The 23219-nt window shown below is 45.9% G+C and overlaps 2 long non-coding RNA genes across 3 annotated transcripts; one reads left to right on the forward strand and one right to left on the reverse strand.

Annotated features, from left to right (window-relative positions):
- Positions 1-2775: 2775 nt before the first annotated feature.
- LOC120698960 lies at positions 2776-4893 on the reverse strand. Its single transcript, XR_005685142.1, has 2 exons — positions 3757-4893; positions 2776-3155 (listed from the first exon to the last, which is right to left on the reverse strand). It is a non-coding gene; the product is annotated as an uncharacterized LOC120698960 (long non-coding RNA).
- Positions 4894-13133: 8240 nt separating this feature from the next.
- LOC120698961 lies at positions 13134-16379 on the forward strand. 2 transcript variants are annotated; one of them, XR_005685144.1, is made up of 4 exons: positions 13134-13453; positions 13524-14671; positions 15644-15739; positions 16118-16379. It is a non-coding gene; the product is annotated as an uncharacterized LOC120698961 (long non-coding RNA). The 2 variants fall into 2 exon arrangements; XR_005685143.1 differs by having other exon boundaries at positions 13135-13453; positions 15656-15739.
- The last annotated feature ends 6840 nt before the right edge of the window (positions 16380-23219 follow it).

Here is a 23219-nt window from a genome sequence, read left to right on the forward strand (position 1 = left end):
CAAACCAGCCTGTCGTGGACGCTGGCTCGGCCTCGGTCGGCGCGGCGCTGCGCGGAGGCAGCCTCTCGCCGGGCACGCTTGCTGAGCACCTCCTACCACGCATAGCCGTTGCCATCCACTGGGCGGTGCAGAGGCCGAGCGCGGCCGCTTGTGGGCGGAAGCTTCACACGCGGGTGAACTGGTCCTCTGCATGTCGCCCGAAAGTCGTCTGGGCGAGGAGGCCGATTTGGGGCGACCACCACCGAACGAAGCCTCGGTCCGCCGGAGGTGCCCCGTGGTGGAGCAGAGGGTGGGGTGGAGGCATCCCGGAAGTAGGCAGCGGTACAGACCTGAGGTGGAGGAGCGGCCTGCCCATTCGCCGCATCCGTCGAGTTCACGGGTGAGGCCGCCTTGGGGAGAGCAGAGCCTCCAAGTAGCTTGCCCGCCGGCTGTCCGCATGCCGGGTTGGGGAAGATTCCCCCCTGACGCATCCAAGGCCGCTGGTGGAGTGGCCTGGGCTAGGGGAGAATGAGTAATCGACCTGTTCCTCGAAGGGAGGCGAGGCGCAAGGGCTGGATCTGGGTGGCGGGGTGTGGTTGGGGTGGTTGGGCGCCGGCGCCGGAGTAGTCGCCGGCGAGGGGGAGGTGGGGCGCGGGGTGCGGGGAGTGGAGCTCATGCCTTCAGCCCCCTCTAGTTTCCTTCTAACGAATTGAAAAGGATGAGGAATCTTATAGAGATCACACCTCCTAACCTCATATATGGTACTATACGCAGCAGTACCGAGAAGGCTAAGGGATAAGGAGGTCAAGTTCATGGCTAGAACTCCAGTATTAGGGCCAGTTTGAGAGGGTTTTTATCGGTTTCGGCTTCACCTCATTGCACAAATTTGCGACGCTGTAGTGTGAAGCTGTTTTGTAAGCTGAGGTAAGCTAGGTAAAAAAAAAATTTAACTCTACCGGTGAAGCTATCTTAGGAGAAGACTTTCCAAACGGCCCAATCGGACCTTTTGTTGTAATCGACATCCCCTTCCTTAGTGGCTTGATCCATTGTGGTGTGAAGAAAGATGAACAACTTCGAAGTGTTGATCCTTCTTTCGGAATCTTGATGCATCATGCTGCCCGGATCACGACAAAAAAAAGAAGAATACACAATTGAGAGAATGTGGCGCTTATAGGGTCCAATAAGTGTGTCGAGAAGATTATATTGCTTGAAATTGTAATTCTAATCGTGTTTCCCTTTGAGTTAGGTTTTGTTTAGTTTTTTTAAGTAGCTGTCACATTGAATGTTTGGATGTCAATTCGAATGTTCAGATGTCAACTTAATATAAAAATAGTTGCATAAATTGCAATTAGAGTTCTAGTGAATCTATTAAATATAATTAATGCACAATTAGTGAATGACTACTGTAGCAATTAATGGTCAAATTATGAACTAATTAGGCTTAATAGATTCGTCTCGTGATTAAGTCACAACTTATAAAATCAGATTTGTAATAAATTTATATTTAGTATTTCTAATTGCTATTCAAACATGAGATGTGACAGGACTTATGATTTAAATTGAAAAAACCAAATCTGGCCTTAATGAATCCTCCAGCTATTTTTTTCCCTGAGATGAGACAAAATAATCCTTCTCCTGCGCGGGCTCGAAAATTACTAGTAGCTCTGCCTGGAAGCCCAAGTCGACAACGGACTGCAGCTGCATGCTCCGATGAAGCACCAAGTTTTGGGCCGAATGTTTATGTTTATCCTCACGCACACCTCCAAATGTAGCAATTGCCCATTCTATAGTTGGCCAAATGGGTTCAAGCACAGTCTGGCACGATTCCCATAGTGCCCGAGCCACTCTAGCGGGCCGTGCCTGGGCCGCCACCTCGATCCGTAGTGCTAACCCGAGCACAGCCCAACTAAAAACAGACCCGACAACGGCCCATTAGCAGACCACATATTGTCATATATACTCAATTCTCTCCCTCAATCCTAATTTTTCACTTCCTCCCCGGCCGCCACCCACTTCCTTTCTTCTCGCCCTCACACGCCTCTGAATCGGCCTCTCGGCGTCGCCCCTTGAGCCTCCCATGGGGGCACTCCGGCCTCGCCGCGCCGCGCCGCCCCTCCGACCTCCACGCGGTGGTGCTCTGGCCTCACTGCGCCTCCCCCCAGCACGCAGCGCTCCATCCTCGCCGTCCCGCCCCTTCGACATCCCCACGTGCGGCGCTTTGGCCCTCACCACGCCACCCGTCCAGCCTCCCCGCAGCGGTGCTACGACCTCCGCTTCAGCCGCGGGGCCGTGGCTCCTCCGGCCTTCCCGCACCGTGGTGCACTCCGACCGCTCGCCATGTCCCCATCGGCCACCGCCCATCCGTTCCAAATCTGTGGCATAGTGCCTGGGCCGGCACAAGCACGAGGGCCCAGCATGCCTAGCGGCCCGACTCAGCCCTATTATGGGAGCTTAGGGTCATGCTTGGGCTATGAACACGCCGAGCGGCCCGGCACAGCCCGACCAGCTGATCGCGCCATATAGGGCCGGGCCTTATCCTAGGCCGAGTCGGGCTGAGTGGCCTATTTGGCCAACTATTACCCCCATGGCTGAAGGAGGAGGGAGACTGCTCCAGCTCAGCTCACGGCGCCGCCTTTCCCTTTCCGTAATCAGACTGAAACCTGGCGCGACTTTGCCGCTCCCTCTGGTGAGGAGAGCCAGTGTTATGCGGTGGCAAAACAATAAGCATCACAATACCATTTCACTTTTTGGATGTGAATTCAAATTATTTTTGAACAAAGCTATACACATTTGGGATATTTGTGGTAGTATTATATTTATGTGATTCATGGATTCTGAGTGTATGCAAATAGTACATGATACCTTGATAAAGTTACATATTTAATACAAAGTTGTGGATCATATAAATTGAACCTTCAAAGGTTATCATTTGTGCTCATAAAAGAGGAAGGAAAGCATATCAAAGCTAGTAAGCAAGGTGCCAGCGAAATCCCGTGACCAGTCGTTGGCCATGTTCAGTTACAAATGTTGGTTGCAGATCATAACCGTAGCTGTAAACTGTTGAACAAAGAGTTGATATTTATTTCCTGTAGAAGTGCAGATCCCTTGTGTTGCTGTAGGTTTGAGCTATCCACCATGATCCATAGTTATCTTTAAATTGTGAATTGCAATTGCTCCTAGAGAAACATAATAACAATAAAGGAGGTTAAATGATTTAGATGCACTGTTCAATTCACAATTGCTTTGAAGAAACTTAAATGAGTAATATAGGATATTCCATAAATATCAGTTTATCAGTGTCATGTACTGCTCCAATGATACTAATATACTTGGTCTCACTCAATTTGCATATCAGGGCAGCATCTGGTACATCAACATTCATGTTTTTTTTCAGAACAATATAGCAGTTGATCTTTTCTTAATTAAAAAGGCTATCGTTGTAGTTAGAATCTATTGTAGTAAATATAGTTTTCATGAAAATTGGAATTCAAGCAAAGTCTGCTAAAGAAAATGCAAGTCAGATACTTTTCGCTATTTCATCAAACAGCTAATATGCATGAAACTACTCATAACAAAAAGGAAAACTGAAATCGATTTGAGTATATGCAGATCACGTGCCTAAGGTCAGGTGGTACACGTGCACCTTCATCACACATTCGATGTGATCGGCAAGAGAAAGATGGAATTTGGTAATAGAGCTTCAATCATACGATGGCCTAAGCCAAACAAAAAACAGCAAGCACAGGCTCGGGCAATAGTACTGCTCAATCTCCTCACCGCTACGGCGCTACCGCATGTGCACGCCGTGGTGGTCGAGGCGCTTCACCGCCGGCTGGCCGCATGTCGGCATGCTCCTTGCCGCTGCCTCGCTTGCGTGGCGCCATTAATTGCAAGGCCTTCTGTTGCCGCCGACCACCATGAACGCGATGGACTCGCCGCTGAACAGCGTCTGTGCCCCATGCTGTGTTGTGCCCGCGGTCGGAGGCGCTGGATTCGTCGGGCGACGGGCGACGGGCGAGCACGACGAAGCGGCGAGCGCCTGTTAGCCGGTCAAAGTGGGGTGCATCTTGGCGCGTGCAAGCCCAATGAACAGGAGGCCGGTGAGCTCGGCCGCGGGGGAGCTCCGGAGCGCGTGCCGGAACTTCAGTGCCGGCCGCACCCTTGCTCCCCGTGACGGCCGCGCTCTTCCCCCTCGTCCGCAGAGCTCCGCCATCTAGCGCCCCCCACTTCACCGGCCCCTTCCTCTATCCCCGGGCGACAGCGAGCACCGCCTGGGCCACGACGGCAACCCAAGTAGTGGCGCGGCGGGCGCGGCTTCTCCCTTGATTCGATGCGGCCGCCTGGCTGGAGCTCGAGCTCCGCAGCGGCGGCGGGCCGGCCTCCTTCCCTCCACGGCTTCCTCCGCGCGGGGCCACAACGGCAGCGGCCTCCTCTGCGGGGCCTGCGGCGGCGACGGCCGTGGAGGCCTGCAACGCACGCGTAGGCGGACGGGCTCCCCTGCCACCTCCCTTCGGCGGCGAGGCGGAGGCTCCATGGCCAGAGCTCCAGATCGGTCCTCCCCGGCGGATCCCGGCGGCGCGGCGAGGTGGGCCGCGGAGGCGGAGGCGGAGGCGCGCGGCGGCGTCGGGACCCGGTGATGGCGCGCGCAAGTCGGGTGCCGTCTTCGCGTCGGGGCCTCTGCTCGAGCGCGCCACCCAGATCCCGCGGCGGGGCGTCCAGGGCGCGGCGGAGCGGCGGCCGCGGCAGGTGCGCGGGAAGAGGGGCGGAGCGGCGCTGCGAGGAGCTTTAGCCGCCGGGGGTGGCCTTGGCCAGCGGCCGCGAGGAGCGGGCCGCGGGGAGGATGGGCTCGTCCAGCCGCGGCCGGCCGCCGACCATTGGTTGCTGGATCGACTGCCACGATTTTTCTTGATGACGTGGCACGATGTTGTGCCCTCTTTTGATGCATGAATCGTATATAGAGATCAGATGCTCCTTCCCATAATAAAAAAAAAAATCAGATGCTCCTCCTCGAGCCTCTCCGCCGCCGCCGCGGTCACTGGCCGGTGAGACCTAGCTCTTCTGGGCTTCCTCCCCTCCCCAACACGACAACACATTAGGTGACCGGGGCGCCCGCCCCCACGGCGCTGCCGCCGCCTTCCTCAGCTCCAACGGCGGCGACGGGATGGGCGGGTGCCGCGCCTCGCCGGCGCCGACGTCCTTGCCGGACAACGACGACATCCTCCTGGAGATCCTGCTCCGCCTCCCGCCGCTTCCGTCGTCCCTCCCCCGCGCGTCTCTCGTCTGCAAGCGCTGGCGCCGCCTCCTCTCCGACCCCCAGTTCCTCCGCCGCTTCCGGGCCCACCACCGGAAACCCCCAATGCTTGGCTTCTTCTTCGTGGATATCGACAACGACGATGGGCTCATACCCGTCTTCACCCCCACGCTGGCCGCCCCCGACCGCATCCCACCCGCGCGCTTCTCCTTTCCGAATCGCCCCAGAAGAGAGGGTTTGTTCTTCCGCGAATGTCGCCACGGCCTTGCCCTCCTCTTCAACCGGCGGAAGTTTGAGGCTGTCGTGTGGGACCCCGTCACCGGCTTCCGGCTCAACATAGCTATACCGCTGGAGATGCAGAGGGATGATCGGCACCCCTTCAAGTGCGACATGTACAACGGCGCGGTGATGAGGAATTGCTGCTCGGGCACCTTTAAAGTGGTCACAGTTCTCAGCAATGAACTGTACAAGCTTGCATGGGCGTGCCTCTACGATTCAGAGTCTGGAAAATGGGGCAATATCATCTCAACTGCGGTTCCACCGTTTACTTCTTTGGCTCAGCCTAGCGTCCTGGTTGGAAATGCAGTTTGCTGGTTGCTTCATAACAGAGGCGGTGGCGTCCTTCGGTTTGATACAGATAAGCAGAGTCTAGATGTAATCCAGATGCCAGAGGACATCCATGTTACAGATGATTCACGCGTTGATCTCTTGCGGACAGCAGATGGAGGACTTGGAATTGCAATCTTGTCAAAAGAGAATCCAGTTGTGGGATCAGACTGCCGTCTCGGATCATGTTGTCAGTTGGGTGTTGCAGAAAACTATTCAATTGGACAAGCTCATTTCACTAACACCATTGATGGAGACACGGCCAACAGCAATAGTGGGGTTTGATGAGGATAACAATGTTATTTTTCTCTGGACGGCTATTGGTGTCTTCATGATCCAACTTGAGTCAATGAAGTTCACTACCCTTCCCAAAGACAACTGGGCCCGTGGCTATTATCCCTTCACAAGTTTCTATACTACCGGTAATAGTTGCTCTCTTTTCTTCATAGTGCAGTAGTAACCAAATTTGACCATCCTGGGTATGTGATAACTGAAATATTGTTCATTTCTTAATTGTTAAGATAGAGCAGAAATAGCTATTTAATCACGCATTGTAATTTTTTTGTTCCTTTATCTAGTTGTGAGCTAATAGCAGTGTAGTTTTCTTAATTTTATGTGGAATTGTTTAAAGTTTGCAGAAAAAAAAATTGTTGTCATCCCCTGGCTCCTGATGCTTGCGTAAAATATTCCATGATGCTTTCTTATACTGTTTCTTAAGCATGAGCTTCCTAATTTCTACCATTAAGAAATCGGCAATGCTCAAACATAAAAGCAAAGCTGAACGATCTGTTTGTGAATAGTTCAGTTAGCACATTTAGTAGTCTGAAGATGGCTGGTAACATGTTTCATTAATATGTAATTAGATAGATGTCTATTTTCTTACTAATTTTGTGGTGGCAGTAGATTTTGTTTCTATCTCAAGCCTTTTGATAAAAGATAGAATTTTTCTCAATTTACAAAATCTCATAATGGATAGTTGATATACATATGTTTTGTTGTATCTTACAGATGCCTCAGCTTCATGGCTTCATTGTACCTTTTCTCTTGTAGGCTGGGGCATTGGTGGTGGAGATGATAGATCAGAAATGTTGAACAATGCACAAGCTGATTTCCCTGTTTGATCTGGTAAAGTGTTGTATTGATTTAGATAAGTGTGATTTAAATATCTTATGCTATGCTTTTTGCTTTTCTGTTTTGTAGTTGTAATTTTTTAATATATATGCTCCAAAAAGAGCTGCATTGGGATGTAAGATGACGAACCAGAGCACAACAAAATGGTTCGTCGGTTCATTCCCCTCAATAAATTGGACCTCAATTAAAATAAGACTCGATTTGATCCTTTATCATTCGTCATATGCGCATATGTGAACCATTGTTTTTTCTAAGTGACTGATGTTAAGTAGAGATTTTTTTTCTTAGATTAGATATGCCCAACCATGAAATTTTGCATGCTTGCAGTTTAGTTATTTCCACAGTTACTCATATTGTTGATCATGTAAATATTTCATGTTTTATGAGTGCCTTCTAAAGGTCACAAGCTCCACGTAACTTCTAAAGCTTTAAAGAGATGGAGCAAGTCTTTAATCTCCGATGCAAAGCTCAAGCTTCTAATGGCCCAAGAGGTGATTTTGAGACTGGACATTGCTCAAGAAACGAGAGACCTTACGGATCCTGAACATCGCTTGAGGAGCAAACTCAAGAATCGCATCCTTGGTTGGGCTGTAATTGAGAAGGCCAGGAAAAGACAAAGCTTGCGAGTCAATTACATCCGTGAAGCCGACGCTAATACCAAATTCTTCCACCTCAAGGCTAACTCTAGAAGGCGGAAAAATTTCATTCAACGCCTGCGAAAAGAACAGGGCTGGGCTATTTCCCACCAAGACAAACAACAGATTATTCAGGACCACTTCTCCTCTATGATGGCAGACCCGCCTCCTGCTTCTCGTGACCTCAACTGGGATGCCCTATGCCTCCCCAAGGTGGACCTAACCTCCTTGGACGATCCTTTCACTGAGCAGGAAGTGCTTGCTGCCATTAAACAACTGCCGCATGATAAAGCGCCAGGGCCGGATGGCTACACGGGAAATTTCTTCAAAGCTTGCTGGAACATCATCAAGCAGGATGTTGTAGCGGCTGTCAACTACTTTCACATGGGGCGCTGCACGAACCTCAACTTGGTAAACAAAGCAAACATGGTCCTGATCCCTAAAAAAGATGGTGCAGAGTCGATCACGGACTACAGGCCAATCAGTCTCATCCACGCCGTTGCAAAAATCATCAGCAAATTACTAGCACTACGTCTAGCGCCAAAAATGAAGGAACTCATCTCCCCCTGCCAAAGTGCCTTCATAAAAGGAAGAAGCATTCATGACAACTTCCTTTACGTCAGAAATATTGCGCGCCGCTTCCACCGTAACAGGACACCTTCACTTCTTATCAAGCTAGACATCTCAAAAGCCTTTGACTCGGTGCGCTGGGACTACCTTCTTGCCTTGATGCAACATAGAGGTTTCCCCCAACGCTGGAGGAACTGGATTGCAGCATCACTCACCACCTCCACTTCTAGAATTCTGCTTAATGGTTTCCCGTCCGACCCCATCCAGCACGGGCGCGGCTTGAGGCAAGGTGATCCGCTCTCTCCGCTTCTCATCATCCTCGCCTTCGACCCTCTACACCGACTACTCTCCAAGGCCATCGACCTAAAACTCCTGCACAAGCTACGAGGGAGAGTCGCCCGTTTCAGAATCTCCATGTATGCGGACAATGCGGTGATCTTCGCCAAACCAGACCACCTGGATATCCAAAATTTAGCGCGCATCCTTGACAACTTTGGTGAGGTCACAGGTCTAAGGACCAACCTGCTGAAAACAAGCGTCACACCGATCTGCTGTGAAGAGATTGACTTGGATGAAACCTTGTCCGGCTTTCCTGTGGTGCGTACAAACTTCCCCATCAAGTACCTGGGGTTACCGCTGGCGGTTAGGAGACTGCGGAAGATCGACTTTCAGCCTTTAGTGGATAAGGCAACTTCAAGGATCTTTGGCTGGCAGGGGAGGCATTTTACATAAGCCAGACGGATCTGCCTGACAAAATCTGTGCTCTCCTCACAACCAGTTTACCTGTTGACTGCCATGAAGGCGCCAACTGCTATTCTTGATGACATCGATAAAGCACGGAAAAAATTCCTTTGGGCGGGAGACTCGACACTCACAGGAGGAAAGTGCAAAGTTAACTCGGAAAGTTGCAGCCTGCCAAAAGAAAATAGCGGCTTGGGCATTATGCACCTAGAAAGTTTTGCGAGAGCTCTTGGATTAAGGTGGCTATGGTATGAATGGGTTTCGCCGAACAAGGCCTGGATTGGCACAAAAACGCCGTGCGACGATACAGACCACCTCCTCTTCGCGGCTTGTACGACAATTTCAATCGGGAACTGTAAAAGAACGAGCTTCTGGCATTCAGGATGGTTGCAGGGCCGCAGACCAAAGGACATCGCACCAAATCTATTTAAGACCTGTCAGCCAAAAAATAGAACAGTGGCAGCTGCTTTACAGAGACATACCTGGGTACGGGATGTGAGAAGAGCTGAGGGACTTACGCTCCACCATATTCAAGAATTCATTACGCTGTGGGGGATGCTTCGCGATGTCCAACTCCACCCCCGACCTTGAAGATCAGATAAGATGGAAGTTCACAGCATCCGGGGAATACACTACGGCTTCGGCTTACTGCGCACAATTTCTTGGCCGTGTGAAAGCCACGAAAGCCCAGACGATCTGGAAAGCTTGGGCGCCACCTAAATGCAAATTTTTTGCATGGCTTGTGACTCAAAACCGGGTATGGACTTCGGATAGATTACAGCGTAGAGGATGGGCGCATAGCCCCTCCTGCCCCCTATGTCGCAACGCCCCCGAGACAGCACTGCACATCATAGCCGAGTGCCGTTATACAAGAAGAGTGTGGAATTCCATCGCGTCCTGGACGGCGCAGCCAACCCTAAGCCCTCAGCTGTGGCGCCCAAGCCAAAACACTATGCATTGGTGGACCAACATCACTTCCAGCGAGCATGTGCCTCGGAAGGCGATCATTTCATTGGCACTACTGGTGATCTGGGAGGTCTGGCGAGAACGAAATGCAAGAGTTTTCAGGAAGCACGAGACTTCGGCTTTGGGGCTCCTAGCAAAAATAAAAAGTGAGGCGGCAGCCTGGGTTAAAGCAGGGGCAAAGGCCCTTGAGTCTCTCATACTGCGAGATTAAAACTTTTGTTTTCCTTTCCCGGCTAGCCGGTTGTTTCCTCCTTCTTTATCAAGGAAATAGGCACAATCTCGTGCCCGTTCGTTCAAAAAAAAAAGAGTGCCTTCATTTCTTGCCAATAGATATGTTTTGGTTGGCATGGAACAAGAAGAGCATTTTTTTTTCAATTAATGTTTTTCCTTATCTTGGTGCTTGCAATTTATTGTATCATCAAGGACGGTGGTTTCTGGTGCCTAGCAGTTGCTAGCATGTCTCAGGTAGCTGGTTATTACCTCCATTCCTGTTGAACATAATTACCAGTAACCTGTGTGATAACATCAAGCGATTAGCTTCAAGGATCCTGATCTCGCATCCATGATACCACTTTTCTGACATTTCAACTCATTTTTCCCAACTGCTGGGAGTTTGCCCGTTAAGTAGGAACTAAAGGAACTGAAACATGAGTACTCCCTATGTGCCTCATGTGCTGAGAGTACACTCTACACTGCATGCCAAGGATGATTTTGACGGCTCAATTTTCAATTCTGATGAAGCTCAAGTCATTTTCATGTCCAAGACATATACCATGTCAACAATATAGGTTGGGTGAATTGGTATCAGTTTTAAAACTACAAAATTTACCTCCCAGTGCTCATTGTTTCCTTTTCCATGGTTGTTGAGAATGAAAAATAGTTTGGTACTGTTGCAAAGGTGCCCAAATTGGAAAGGAACATACCATCACCTATCAAGCTGACAAGTAGATCACGAGGACGCACCAATGAAACAGTTACACTGATGAAATATTTCATACTGTTTGAAGTTGCTGAAAATTGATTGGTATTATCTTGGTAGTGAAATTCGTTTTGATTAATGAGGTTATTTGCTTCACAGGTAACAGGTGCTGCCTAACAGTAAGAGCATCTCTAAGAGTTTGCCAAAATTAACTTGGCAAATCTTGTGATTTGGCAACTTGCTAAAATATATGCCAAGTTAAAAAGAAGGCTATCTCCAAGAGTTTGCCATTTAGGCTTGGTAAAAATAAAAAACAGGCCCACAAAAATTACCGATCAACTAATGCGTCGTTCCTCCCGTCGTCGTTCCTCCCGTCGCGCGTCGCGCCGTCGTCCCGTCGCCTGATCAAGAGCCGCGGACTCCAATGCGTTGGTGGCCATCATCTACTCCGGCCGGCCATCTCCCTCATCTGCATCGAGTAGAATGTCCGACAAGCACTAGCACTCAGATCAACTTTGAAAAGATAATTAGATACCATATCAACCGAATTAAGTAAACCATTCTTTTAGTTTTAGAATCTTGAGCAAAGTACTAGAAGCAACCTGCTGAACAAATTCAGATCCCTAGATTGACTACTAGACAGAGACAGAGTCAGTGGTGACAAAAGCCTTTTCCGCCTCGTCCGACGGCGATGTCTTGGTGAGGAACACGAACAAGAGGGCGATGCAACACAACGGGCTCTGTCTCTGATTGGGGCAGGGCAGACGGGCAGTACAGTACTCTGAATTTGCTGAAGGGGGCGAGCTGAGGTCAGGATTCTCGGGAGATCTGCAGGGCAGATTGAGATTCCAGGGCGGGGATACAAGCCGATCTCTGATATCCGCCGTCGGCATATCGGATCTCTGATATCCACCATGACTACGAACAACGATCAAGAAGAAAAATCGAGGAGGAGGTGGCCAAATCAAGGAACTGATCGGGAAAAAGGATCAGAGAAGAGGAAGAACGAACCTGAGACCTGCAGGCGTCGGGATCTGCTGGGGAGGAGGCGGCCTTGGCGATGAGGATGACGGTCGCAGCTACGGGAAAAAATCGCGACTAGAGGCGAGGAAGTTTCCTCGACCGCGCGGGAAGTCTAGGGCCGGCGCCCGATGCCCCGATGCGCAGCAGAATACGTGCGCACAAATATGCGCGCATGGACGGGAGGAATGCCAAGTCCCTAAAAATGCCAACCTTGTTTCCCAAACTGTTGGAGACCAAATTTTCTTGTTTTGCCAAATTTTCTAGGATGCCAACCTCATTTAGCAAACTCTTGGAGATGCTCTAACAGGTGTGCCAAGATGAAGAAATTATATAGGTTGCTGGTATTATCTGCAGTTATGTTCAGGGACGCATAGTCTAATGAAACTGTGGCTTGTGCTTGGGTTAGCGCTTCAGTGTGGAATGTTCACCCTTTCCAGTTGATTTAGCGCAGACGGTTGATTTTCACTGTACGAAGGATGTTTGCCTATCTGAACTTGGTCCCACCTCAATGGTTTGGTTGTTTGTACCTGACGGCTGACGATGTGTTGTGTTCAGAAGCAACGGCACTTGATGAATTGCAAATTGAGACTCCATCCTTACAATGTGTGTGTGCCGCTACTTGCAATTTCTAAATACTAGATATATGTGAACATGATATGGTACTACGTGATTTCTGTTCACAGTGGTTTGAATCGTTGCAATTTGATTTTCATAGCTGGTCCTGCTATAGACATCTTTGTATGCAGCTTTGCTCCCAATTAAACTTCTTTTTTTTTTTGAGAAATGCTCCCAATTAAACTTCTGCACAAAAAGAAAATATGAAATCTTCTAGCTCAGCCCAAACAAATCATACAAGCGAGCTCTTGATGGAAAGTGTGCGCCCAGCCATGGCTTGTTTGGTTTAGGGTTGTGCTAGGAATAGTAATATTTTGACCGCTAATTACGGTGTCAAAGTTTATAAAACTAACTTCAGAATCCCTACGTTAGGAATCCTAAAAAATCTAATGAAGTCTTTGACCGCGTGATTAGATAATGGTTACTGTAGCATTACTGTAGTCAATCATCAATTAATTACTATCATTAGATTCGTCGTGAAAAGTTACACCCATCTCTAAAAAAAATTTCACAAATAAACTTTGTTTAGTACTCCATGTATGTGAAATTCTTCTCTCAGAAAACATGCGCGCTAGGTTTATGGTAGGAACCAAACAAGACCCATGTTCTGGGCTATGTGTTTAAGGTCCAAATTTGACATGGATCATACCAGCCCACTGACATGTGGGACCAAATGGCTGAGAAAACCCCACGCCCACAGCCCCATCGCTTCCCACCTCAGCGCCGCCACCGCTCACCGTGTAGGTCGAACCCTCAACTTCGCCCGCTGCTCTCCGGCGAAGGCGGAGGGCCAGATGCTCCTCCTCCTCGGCCCCCCGGCCCTCTCCACTCACCGGTGAGGGAAAGGGCGTCTCTTCTCCTGGCGTCCCTTCCCCATCACGGCGACTTGCAGAAGACACTGGCGGCGGATTCTGAAGGGCGCCCGCCCCGCGGCGCCGACAAAAATCTCAGTGCCGGTGCCGGCGAGCCGGAGATTGGTGGGTGCTGCTCTGCTGCCCAGGCTACGAGATTTTGCAGGTTGGTTGCCTACTGGGTTTGTGATTTTGCCGTTGGCTGACTAGCGTAACACGGTCCGTTCCCTTCCCAGGCCTTCCCCCCAATTCGAGATGAGCGAGGCACCCCGCTCTTCGCCGGCGCCGGCGCCGGCGAACCTTCCGGACGACGACGACATCCTCTGGGAGATCCTGCTCCGCCTGCCGCCGCTCCCGTCCTCGCTTCCCCGCGCCTCCCTCGTCTGCAAGCGCTGGCGCCGCCTCCTCTCGGACACCTGATTCCTCCGCCGCTTCCGCGCCCACCACAAGACGCCTCCTCAACTCGGCTTCTTCATGTACAACCTCACCGGACCCTTCTTCGTCCCGACGCTGAGCGCGCCAGACCGCATCCCTTCTGCTCGCTTCTCCCCGCCGAAGCCCACCAGCATGCGTTGGATATTCCTCGGCTGCCGCCATGGCTTTGCCGCCTTCCTTGACCTTACCTGCTAGGAGGCCGTTGTGTGGGAACCTGTCACGGGCAGCTGTTTCCGCATAGATTTGCCGCCGGAGTTGAAGTCTGATGATAACCACTACATATTCAATGGTGCAGTGCTGAGTTCTGCTGGCATTAATGGCAACGACCACGTACAGAGTGCTTACCACTTGCCCCACTTTAAATTTATCTTACTGTTCAACAATGGGGAAGAAAATCTTGCATGTGCACGCCTCTATGAATCAGAGTCTGGAAAATGGGGTGATATAAGCGCAGTAACCATGCCATCTACTTCCTTACTGTTCGATCCTGGTGTCCTGGTCAGGAATACAGTTTGCTGGCATCTTCTTTTTGGTGACATCCTCGAGTTTAATTTGGATATGGAAAGTCTAGCCATAATTCAGAAGCCAGAGGGGGCCTATCTCACAGATCGGTCATCCGTTCGGGTGTTGCGGACTGAAGATAGAGAACTTGGCCTTGCAATCGTGTCTGAACTGAGCATCCAATTATGGGGGAGGAAAGCCAATTCAAATGGTGTTCTTGGATGGGTGCTGCAGAAAACTGTTCAACTGGACAAGCTTCTTCCACTAAAGCTGTTATGGAGGAGATGGATAACAAATATTATAGGGTTTGACGAGGACAGCAATGAGATTATTCTTTATATAGCTCATGACATTTTCATGATTCAACTGGAGTCAATGCAGTTCGAGAAACTTGCAGTAAATGATTGTATCACTGAGTATTATCCCTACAGAAGCTTTTACGCTGCAGGTAATCTAGCTTATCCCTATGTATTGCAAAAGTAACCAAACACAACTGTATTTGTTATGTGTTGGCTGAAATGTTGCTCATGCACTTAGACGTTGACTGTTAATTTAAGCATGCATCATAGTTTTTTTTCTTTTTCTGGTTGCTGAACTCATGGACACACAATTCTTTATATTTTAAACAGAGTGAAAGCAAGTAGCAACATATGCTTGTTGCCTGGCTATCAGTGTGTGCATAGTTTACGATATGGTGCTTTTCTGTCAACAACACTCAGAATTAAAAGTAAAGTTGAACCATCTGACATGTGATTGGGTAGCTCCATCTTCACACTTGGAAACTTAAATGTTGTTGTCGTATTATTTCATTAAATATCCCTCCAACAAGAATAAGATAACATGCATCTGTCTTGATCTTCGTATTATATGATTGACCTGTATGACTGTCGCATTTATCGTAGCTTATGAAATAGTAGTACTACCAATAAACTTCTGTGGAAGAGTCCTGCTGCAATTGATGTCTTCACTTTTATACTAGCTTAAGACATAGAACTAAATAATGCTTTGTTTCCTCTTACAAGGTCAAATGTTATATACATCTAAGCAGTCATGCTCCTTTATTCGTTGAAGTTCTTTTTTACCATGAGCATATTTTTTTATTAGATTTGTTGGTCATTCTTGAAGCAGCTTCCTTCCAGATTAATTCTAGATAATCTTATTTTGTCTGATCGATTGGGTTTTCCAAACTCCTCATCCCAATGATATAAGGACTTATTATTGTTCTGAGTAATTTTTTTTTGCCCACTGGGGCAATAGATTTGGCTGCTTTTACCTATTTATGACCATGCAATAAAAGCTAGTTATTACTTTACATGAATGTACAATAGCAGGTTTAATCGAATGGTTTTCACACATTTGTTCTATCCTATCCATTTGACCTCCTTTAGTTTTCATTGGTTCATTTGACTTATTTTGCTAGTGGATTCGGCAGTTGGTGGTGGAGATGATGGAGGTGAAATATTGAACAGCACATGAGATTGTCACCCTATTAGATCCTGCTGTGTTGGTTGAAAAGGTGATGCACGTTTATCTTTTGCTATGTATATATACTCTGCTTACCAGCATCTTAGTTCTACTATACATGCTGCAATTGTGTACCAATTTCACCACACTTGATTCGGTTAGTGTTTTCTAAATGGCATGCTGATGCAATTAGTATATGGGATATGCCAAACCGGAATCTAATTAACTCCTCCACGATTTTCAAGTGTAAATGATCTGATGTTCTTTTTTTATGGGATTGGTGTTGGGTACACTTGTTGTTTTACCCATTTCCACTACTTATATATCTATAAATATGCATCTGATTGTTACTCCAGTTTCCATTGCTCATGTTGGACGAGTTAGTAGGTTGAAAATTGGTTTGATTGATAAGGTTATTTTTGCTTCACAGTTACCCGGAGTTGTCTACAAGCTCTGCCAAGTTGAGGCGCCATCTAACACCCATCTACTGAGAGGTGGTCATGTACCAAATATAGGAGTTGCTAACCCCAATCGGGGTTATATTGAATGATGTATAATAATATACTCGAGCTACGGCCAAGTGTCGACTCGATTTGATGCAGCATCAGCCAACTTGCTCCAATGAGATTGTACCTCTGGGGGTTGTGACTTGTGAGGTGATCAATCTGGGAATGTAACTTTGTTAGTTCAGATGGTGGTTCTGCACTTTTGCTAACATTGACGAACAGTATGAGCTCCTCATTTGCCCACTAGCATTTGAGGCTTGTCGTGAGTCGTGACCATAGGCCCTGTCTACGTCGCTGTGTGCGAGGAGGATCTCTCCTTGCCGCCGACGACCTTCTCCGGGATCGTTCACCTCCATCCTCCGCAAGCGCGGGCGCCTCCTCCCCGCTGTTACTTGGCCACTTTCGTGTCCACCACTGCCCGACTTTCTTTTGTCTGCATTTCCGGCGAGCCGTCTTCCCCACGCTGGGCACGCCCGACCGTGACCCCGGCTCGCGCTTCACCCCTGCGCAGGGCCAAGCTGGAGGGCTCTCGGCTGCAGCTTGAGCTGTTTCAAATTGGCCTTGGTATGCAGCAACGAGACAGTCAATATGTACGTGCACGTGTGGAAAATGGGGCAAAATCTGCTCGACAGCTAGCGGTCCTAACTTTTTTTGTGTGTGTATATGGTGGTTGAAATAATATTGTTCTCATGTCCTGCTGCAAGTTATGCGTTAGCTTCAAGTGGGCGCTGGTAGTAGTCTATGGCCCTGTACTAGCGGAATTCAAGGAGTTAATTTTTGACAGAGTTAGTACACATGTGTAGTCATGAGCAACAACCACTTCTACTTGGCGGGGATTTTAATATTTTAAGAAGCCCCAACAAAAAAATAATGATAATTATGATCATCGTTGGCCTTTTCTTTTTAATGCTATAATTGATGGTCTTAATTTACTGAGTTAGATGTCGAGTAGACAATACATATGGGCTAACCCTCTACAACCACCAATTTATGAGAAGCTGGACATAATCTTAATGGCAACGGAGTGGGAGCAAAAATTCTCTCTTTCGAATGTCATTGCACTCAATCGTGATATCTCAAATCATACCAATTTATTGTTGAATACGAGAGACTCATCCTTGAACATTACCCAGCACCAATTTAAGTTTCAACTGAGATGGTTGCTTCGTGATAGCTTTATGGACATGGTAAAGGAGGTATGGGAGAGTGTGGATCCAGGACCCACCCCGATGGAAACTTAAGATTAGGAGACTTGGCTGAGGGATGTGCTAAGAATGCAAGCGGTGTACTTAAAAGGGAAAAGAAAAATATACTGGACAAAAAGCGGAAACCTGTTCTTTATCCTCCCAAGAGGTGGATTTAAAACATTACTTAAAAAATAGAGTAGCGGGAATGCTTAGGGAGGAAGAAATTAAATGGTACCAACCGACAAAGGTTAAGGAGTTACTAGAAGGTGACTCAAACACCAAGTACTTTCAGTTGATTGCCAATGGTAAACACAGAAAAACGAGAATTTATAAGTTACAAGATGGGAATCATATAATAAGTGGTGATGAGAAATTAAAGAAATACATCACTACATATTACAAAGGTCTCTTCGGTCCACCAGATAATAATAATTGTAACTCCGATGCGACTCGAACAGATGACATTCCCCAAGTAACAGACGTAGAAAATGAGATGCTAACCTCAGGGTTCACTGAAGTTGAGGTAAGAGGCTATTTTTTAAATGGAACATAATAAAACCCCAGGGCCTGATGGTTTCCCGATTGAATTCCATCAGGCTTTTTGGGGTATGATTAAGGATGACCTGATGGCGTTGTTCTCAGCATTTCACAAACAAGAACTACCTCTCTATAGCCTCAAATTTGGAACATATTACCAAAGTATAAAGAAGCTAAAAAAATTCAGCAATACATACCCATTTGTTTGCTTAATGTAAGCTTCAAGATTTTTACCAAAGTGACTGCTAATAGGATTTCAATGGTAGCACAAAAAGCTATCAGTCCTACACAGACTGCATTTCTCCAGGGTAGGAATACTATGGAGTCATTGTTATACATGAGACCATTCATGAACTACATAGGAAAAAGAGTGGAGTCATTTTTAAGATCGATTTTGAGAAAGCATATGACAAAGTAAAGTGGAGTTTTGTTCAACAAACACTGAGAATGAAAGGTTTTTCACAAAAATGGTGTGAATGGATTGAAGCTTTCATTACGGGGGTCATGTGGGCATCAAAATTAATGATTAAATAGGACAAAATTTCCAAACTTTGAAAGGCCTAGGACAAGGGGATCCATAGGACAAAATTTCCAAACTTTGAAAGGCCTAGGACAAGGGGATCCGCTATCACACATTTTGTTTAATATTGTCGTCGATATGTTAGCAATCCTAATAAAACCGAGCCAAAGATGAGGGCCGGGTTACTAGGATTGTTCCTCATCTTGTAGATGGTGGCTTGTCTATCTTGTAATATGCTAACGACACTATTCTTTTTATGGACCATGATATTGAAAAAGCAACTAATATGAAAATGATATTATGTGCTTTTGAGCAATTATCAGGTCTTAAAATTAACTTTCACAAGAGTGGATTTTTTTATTTTCGACAAGCTAAGGGGATGGAACAACAATACTCGCATTTGTCTGGTTGTCAATCTGGGATGTACCCTTTCAGATATCTTGGCATTCTAATACAGTTTAGAAAGCTTAGTAATGCAGATTGGCAGATCGTAGAGGAAAAGTTTGAGAAAAAACTAAGTAGTTGGAAATGGAAACATATATCAGTAGGAGGATGCTTAGGGCCCGTTTAGTTCCCAAAAATTTTCGTGCGCTACAGTAACTTCAAACGTTTGACCACTAATTAGGAGTACTAAATGTGGATAACTGACAAAACCCATTCCACAACCCCCGGGCAAAATCGCGAGACGAATCTAATGAACCTAATTATGCAATGATTAGACATTGTTGTGCTACATTAATCAATCTCTAATGACGATTAATTAGGCTTAATAGATTTGTCTCGCGATTTTCCGTCCATCCGTGTAATTAGATTTACAATTAGATCATATTTAGTCCTCCTAATCTTCGGTTGAAATTGCTACAGTAATTTTCCCAAAAAAATTTGGGCCCTAAACGCACCCTTAGTTCTAATAAATTCAGTCTTAATTAGTTTAGTGATGTTTATATTATCTTTTTTTGAAGTCCCGAAAGGGTACTTGAAAAATTGGATTACTACCGGTCAAGATTTTTTTGGCAATCTGAAGAACATAAAAAGAAATATAGATTGGCCAAATGGAATATCTTATGTCAATCTAAAGAATTTGGAGGGTTAGTGTCAGCGTACTCGGAACGGGGTCCCCTTAGGCTATCTCCAACCATTCCCTCTCTCCAACTCCCCCCAAACGTACTATTTACTATATTTTACTACCTCCCTCCAAAAGATTCCTCCCTCTATAACTCCTTCTCTCCAATCATTCCCCCATATCTATTCCCCCTATATACTATCACTCATTAACTAACTATTTATTTATTTATCGTTTTTGAATTTTAAAAAATTATACAGTATTTGTACTATCATAATACACATTATTATCATGTTACGGGGCTCAAACGTGATTAATATCGCGAAGAAACGGTGTGATTAGGATATAGAGAGAGTTGGAACTCACCATATATATAGGGGGAGTTTCAACTCCCCCGTATATAGGGCGGAGCTTTGGGGGGAATCGTTGGTCGCCAACTCCCCCAAAACACCCCCTACGTTCGGTGGGGGAGGTATAGGGGAGCAGTTGGAAATCACCTTAGCAGACAATTTATGAAGACGCTTAACTGACAAAATGCACAAAAAAAGTGGCCTGCAAGGTGGGCCCACCTAACTCCACGTCCCGAGGTGCAGCTCGGAGGATCCTGGGTGCTACTCACCACCCAAGAATGGTGCCATGGAGGACGCGGGTAGCAGCCTAGCACCTTCTTCCTCTGTCCCAAAATAAACACAATTTTTTTATTTTTAGAAACTGTGTTTGACCGCTTGTCTTATTCAACTTTTTTTACTAATATTATTATTTTTGTTATGACTTATTACATAACTAATTATATTTTAACAATATTTTATTTATCTTATAATTTATATAAAAAATTTAAATAAGACGAGCAATCAAACATAATTTCTAAAAATAAAAAAATACGTTTATTTTAGTACGGAGGGAGCAGGGCGGCACCGAGGAGGACGCCGGGAACTGCCTTCGCTACGAAGGAAGCGTTCTAGCTGACTCGAACATTAAAGAGCCACTGGCTCGACAAGACAAGGCACCTCTACCACTTGACTACATGCATGCAGGTGCTAGCTAGTAAGAGTAATGAATAGTTCCTCCATACTAAAAAAAATCTGATGTTTAGGATAAAATTTGAGTTAAATCTTGAAAATATAAATCTTGAATAACTCTCAAGTTATTGAGTTTGAAAATATAAAAATTATATGAATAGATTTGTTTTGAAAAATACAAATATACATATATAATTTTTTGATAAATATTTTTAATAAAATAAGAAGTTAAAATTGTATTTTGGAGACCATATCACTATTCTAAAGGTCAGTTTTTTTTGATACGAAGGAAGTACTCACCCCTGCCACCTGCATGCGGCACACACAGGCAAGAGAGGAAGATGGCTGCCACACACATGCACATGCAAGTTAGTAGAGTCATAAATGTCTATTCTTACTACACATACAACACTAGGAGATGGAACTCTGCCACACGCAAGTGAAGGGGTACCTACACGCACCCACAGCAAACATTAAATGACTCTCAAACCATGCATGCATGCATCCGGGCTCCCAAGAAAGAAAGGATCAAGTAGAGAGCGGCGACCACAGCCGTGCATGAAGGTCACGTCTCCTAGGCGGGACGCGTCACCTGCTTTCCAGATAGTACCGTCTTACGCAGGAAGATTGTATTATAAAAGGATAGACCCGGTAAGGGGAGGGGACGGCTTCTCCTCCCAAAAAAAGTCTACAGAGTTTATGCACAAGCTCTGTTCTTGTACTCTCTAATTCATTCTCCACTAAAAATTATATAGACAAACAAGACGTATGGCTGTTATGCTCAGAGAGGCCTAAATCTAGGTAAAAATCCCATGTGTGTACTTTATTTCCTCACAAGCTATTGCAGGAGTTTACCGCGTGTTCATTCCCTAGCTGAATATCTAAACGGGGTTCTCACGAATCCCTGCGAGTGGTACTCACCCACCGTCAGTTAGACATTAAGAACCTTGATATACAAAATAGGTTTATGTTGAGTAAATGACTGTTTAAACTCATTAATGAAGAGGGCATTTGGCAGAGTTTATTAAGAAAGAAGTACTTAAAGAACGAAACTACTGCTCAAGTACAAAAGAAAACGGGGGACTCTCACTTTTGAGCTGGTCTCATAAAAGTTAAAGATACCTTCCTGAACTATGGATCCTTTCAGTTAAATGATGGCAATCAAATACGTTTTTGGGCGGACAAGTGGATAGGTAATCATACATTTAGAGAGCAATATCCTGCCCTTTTTAATATTGTGTGGAAAAAACATGTGAAGGTAGCATCAGTTTTGATTGTGTATCTTTTAATGTGTCCTTTAGACGAACTTTAATAGGTCACAATCTCGCTTTATGGCATGATTTGGTTGCTCACATTAGTGATTTTCATTTAAATAATAATGTAGATATCTTTCGTTGGAATTTGAATCAATCCGATACGTTTACCGTCAGCTCAATGTACAATGCACTTATTAGCAATGGTAACGTATAGTTTGATAAATATTTGTTTAAATTAAAAATACCCCTTAAAATTAAAATAGGTATGCGGTACCTAAAAAGAGGTGTTATTCTTACTAAAGATAATCTAGTAAGACGGAATTAGAACGGTAACAAACAGTATTGCTTTTGCTCTAGTGATGAAACTATTCAACACCTTTTTTTTGATTGTCATGTAGCCAAATTTCTTTGGCGAGTTGTACAGTTTGCCTTTGATTTAAGTCCACCTCACAGCATTACTCGTTTGTTTGGTAATTGTCTTAGGAGAGTGGGAACCAAATTACAAAGAAAACTGTTAATAGGAGCATCTACTTTCTGTTGGGCTATCTGGCTTAGTAGGAATGAGGTTGTGTTTGACAAATTACCAACTAAAACTTATATGCAAGTACTATATTGGGGGCACCCATTGACTCTGGTTTTGGGTTCGGCAACAAAGGCACGATGAAGACAAGAAGAAGCTGCAAAAGGCATGTCAAACCAAAGAGATTTTGGTTATGCAATTTTTTGCCAACCATGGATGGAGATTTAGCAATAGAATTGGGTGTTAATAAGCGTCTTCGTCAAACTATTGGTTGGTTGGACCTTCTTTGTTTAGTTTTTGTGTAAGTGATCGCAGATGAAAGGGCTGCAAACTTTGTATCCGCGGTAGCCTCTTTGGAGGTCAAAGCCGGGTACTTTTCCCATTATCTAAAAAAATGCGTTCATTTTAGATCTAAATAAATAATGCTTTGATTTATCTTTTTACAAAGCGCACACTTATTATTTTATTGAATTTCGCAATTTGCATATGTTGACTATGCTTATTGGTAGTCTGCTGCAGCAAACATTATCTAAAACACAAAAGTAGTTATCGGTAATGAGAATGTGATTGATAATCTGCTAGAGCACCTCTATCAGCAAAACATTAATGTTTTGCTATTGGGGAGAGGGATGAGTAATTTGTTGGAGATGCTCTCAGTGTTTGAGTGAGATTGGATGTAATTATACACATGAATCTTAAACAGTGAAAAATGAGGAGAAAAATCTTGCAAAAGACTACATAGGATCCCCCCTTACCTAAAAAACCTTGACAACGGGCCCTCAGGCTTCAGCAGGAAAATATTGGGCCCGATGACGTGTAATGGGTCAGCAAAAAAGGCCCAATATTGAGCTTGGCCCAAATCCGTAACACTCCTGCAGGCTCCCGGTGGTTTTTTTTTTGACGTGCCTGTTCCGTATCGGCCTG

This window comes from Panicum virgatum, chromosome 3K (assembly GCF_016808335.1).
Source record: "Panicum virgatum strain AP13 chromosome 3K, P.virgatum_v5, whole genome shotgun sequence".
Lineage (NCBI taxonomy): Eukaryota > Viridiplantae > Streptophyta > Magnoliopsida > Poales > Poaceae > Panicum > Panicum virgatum.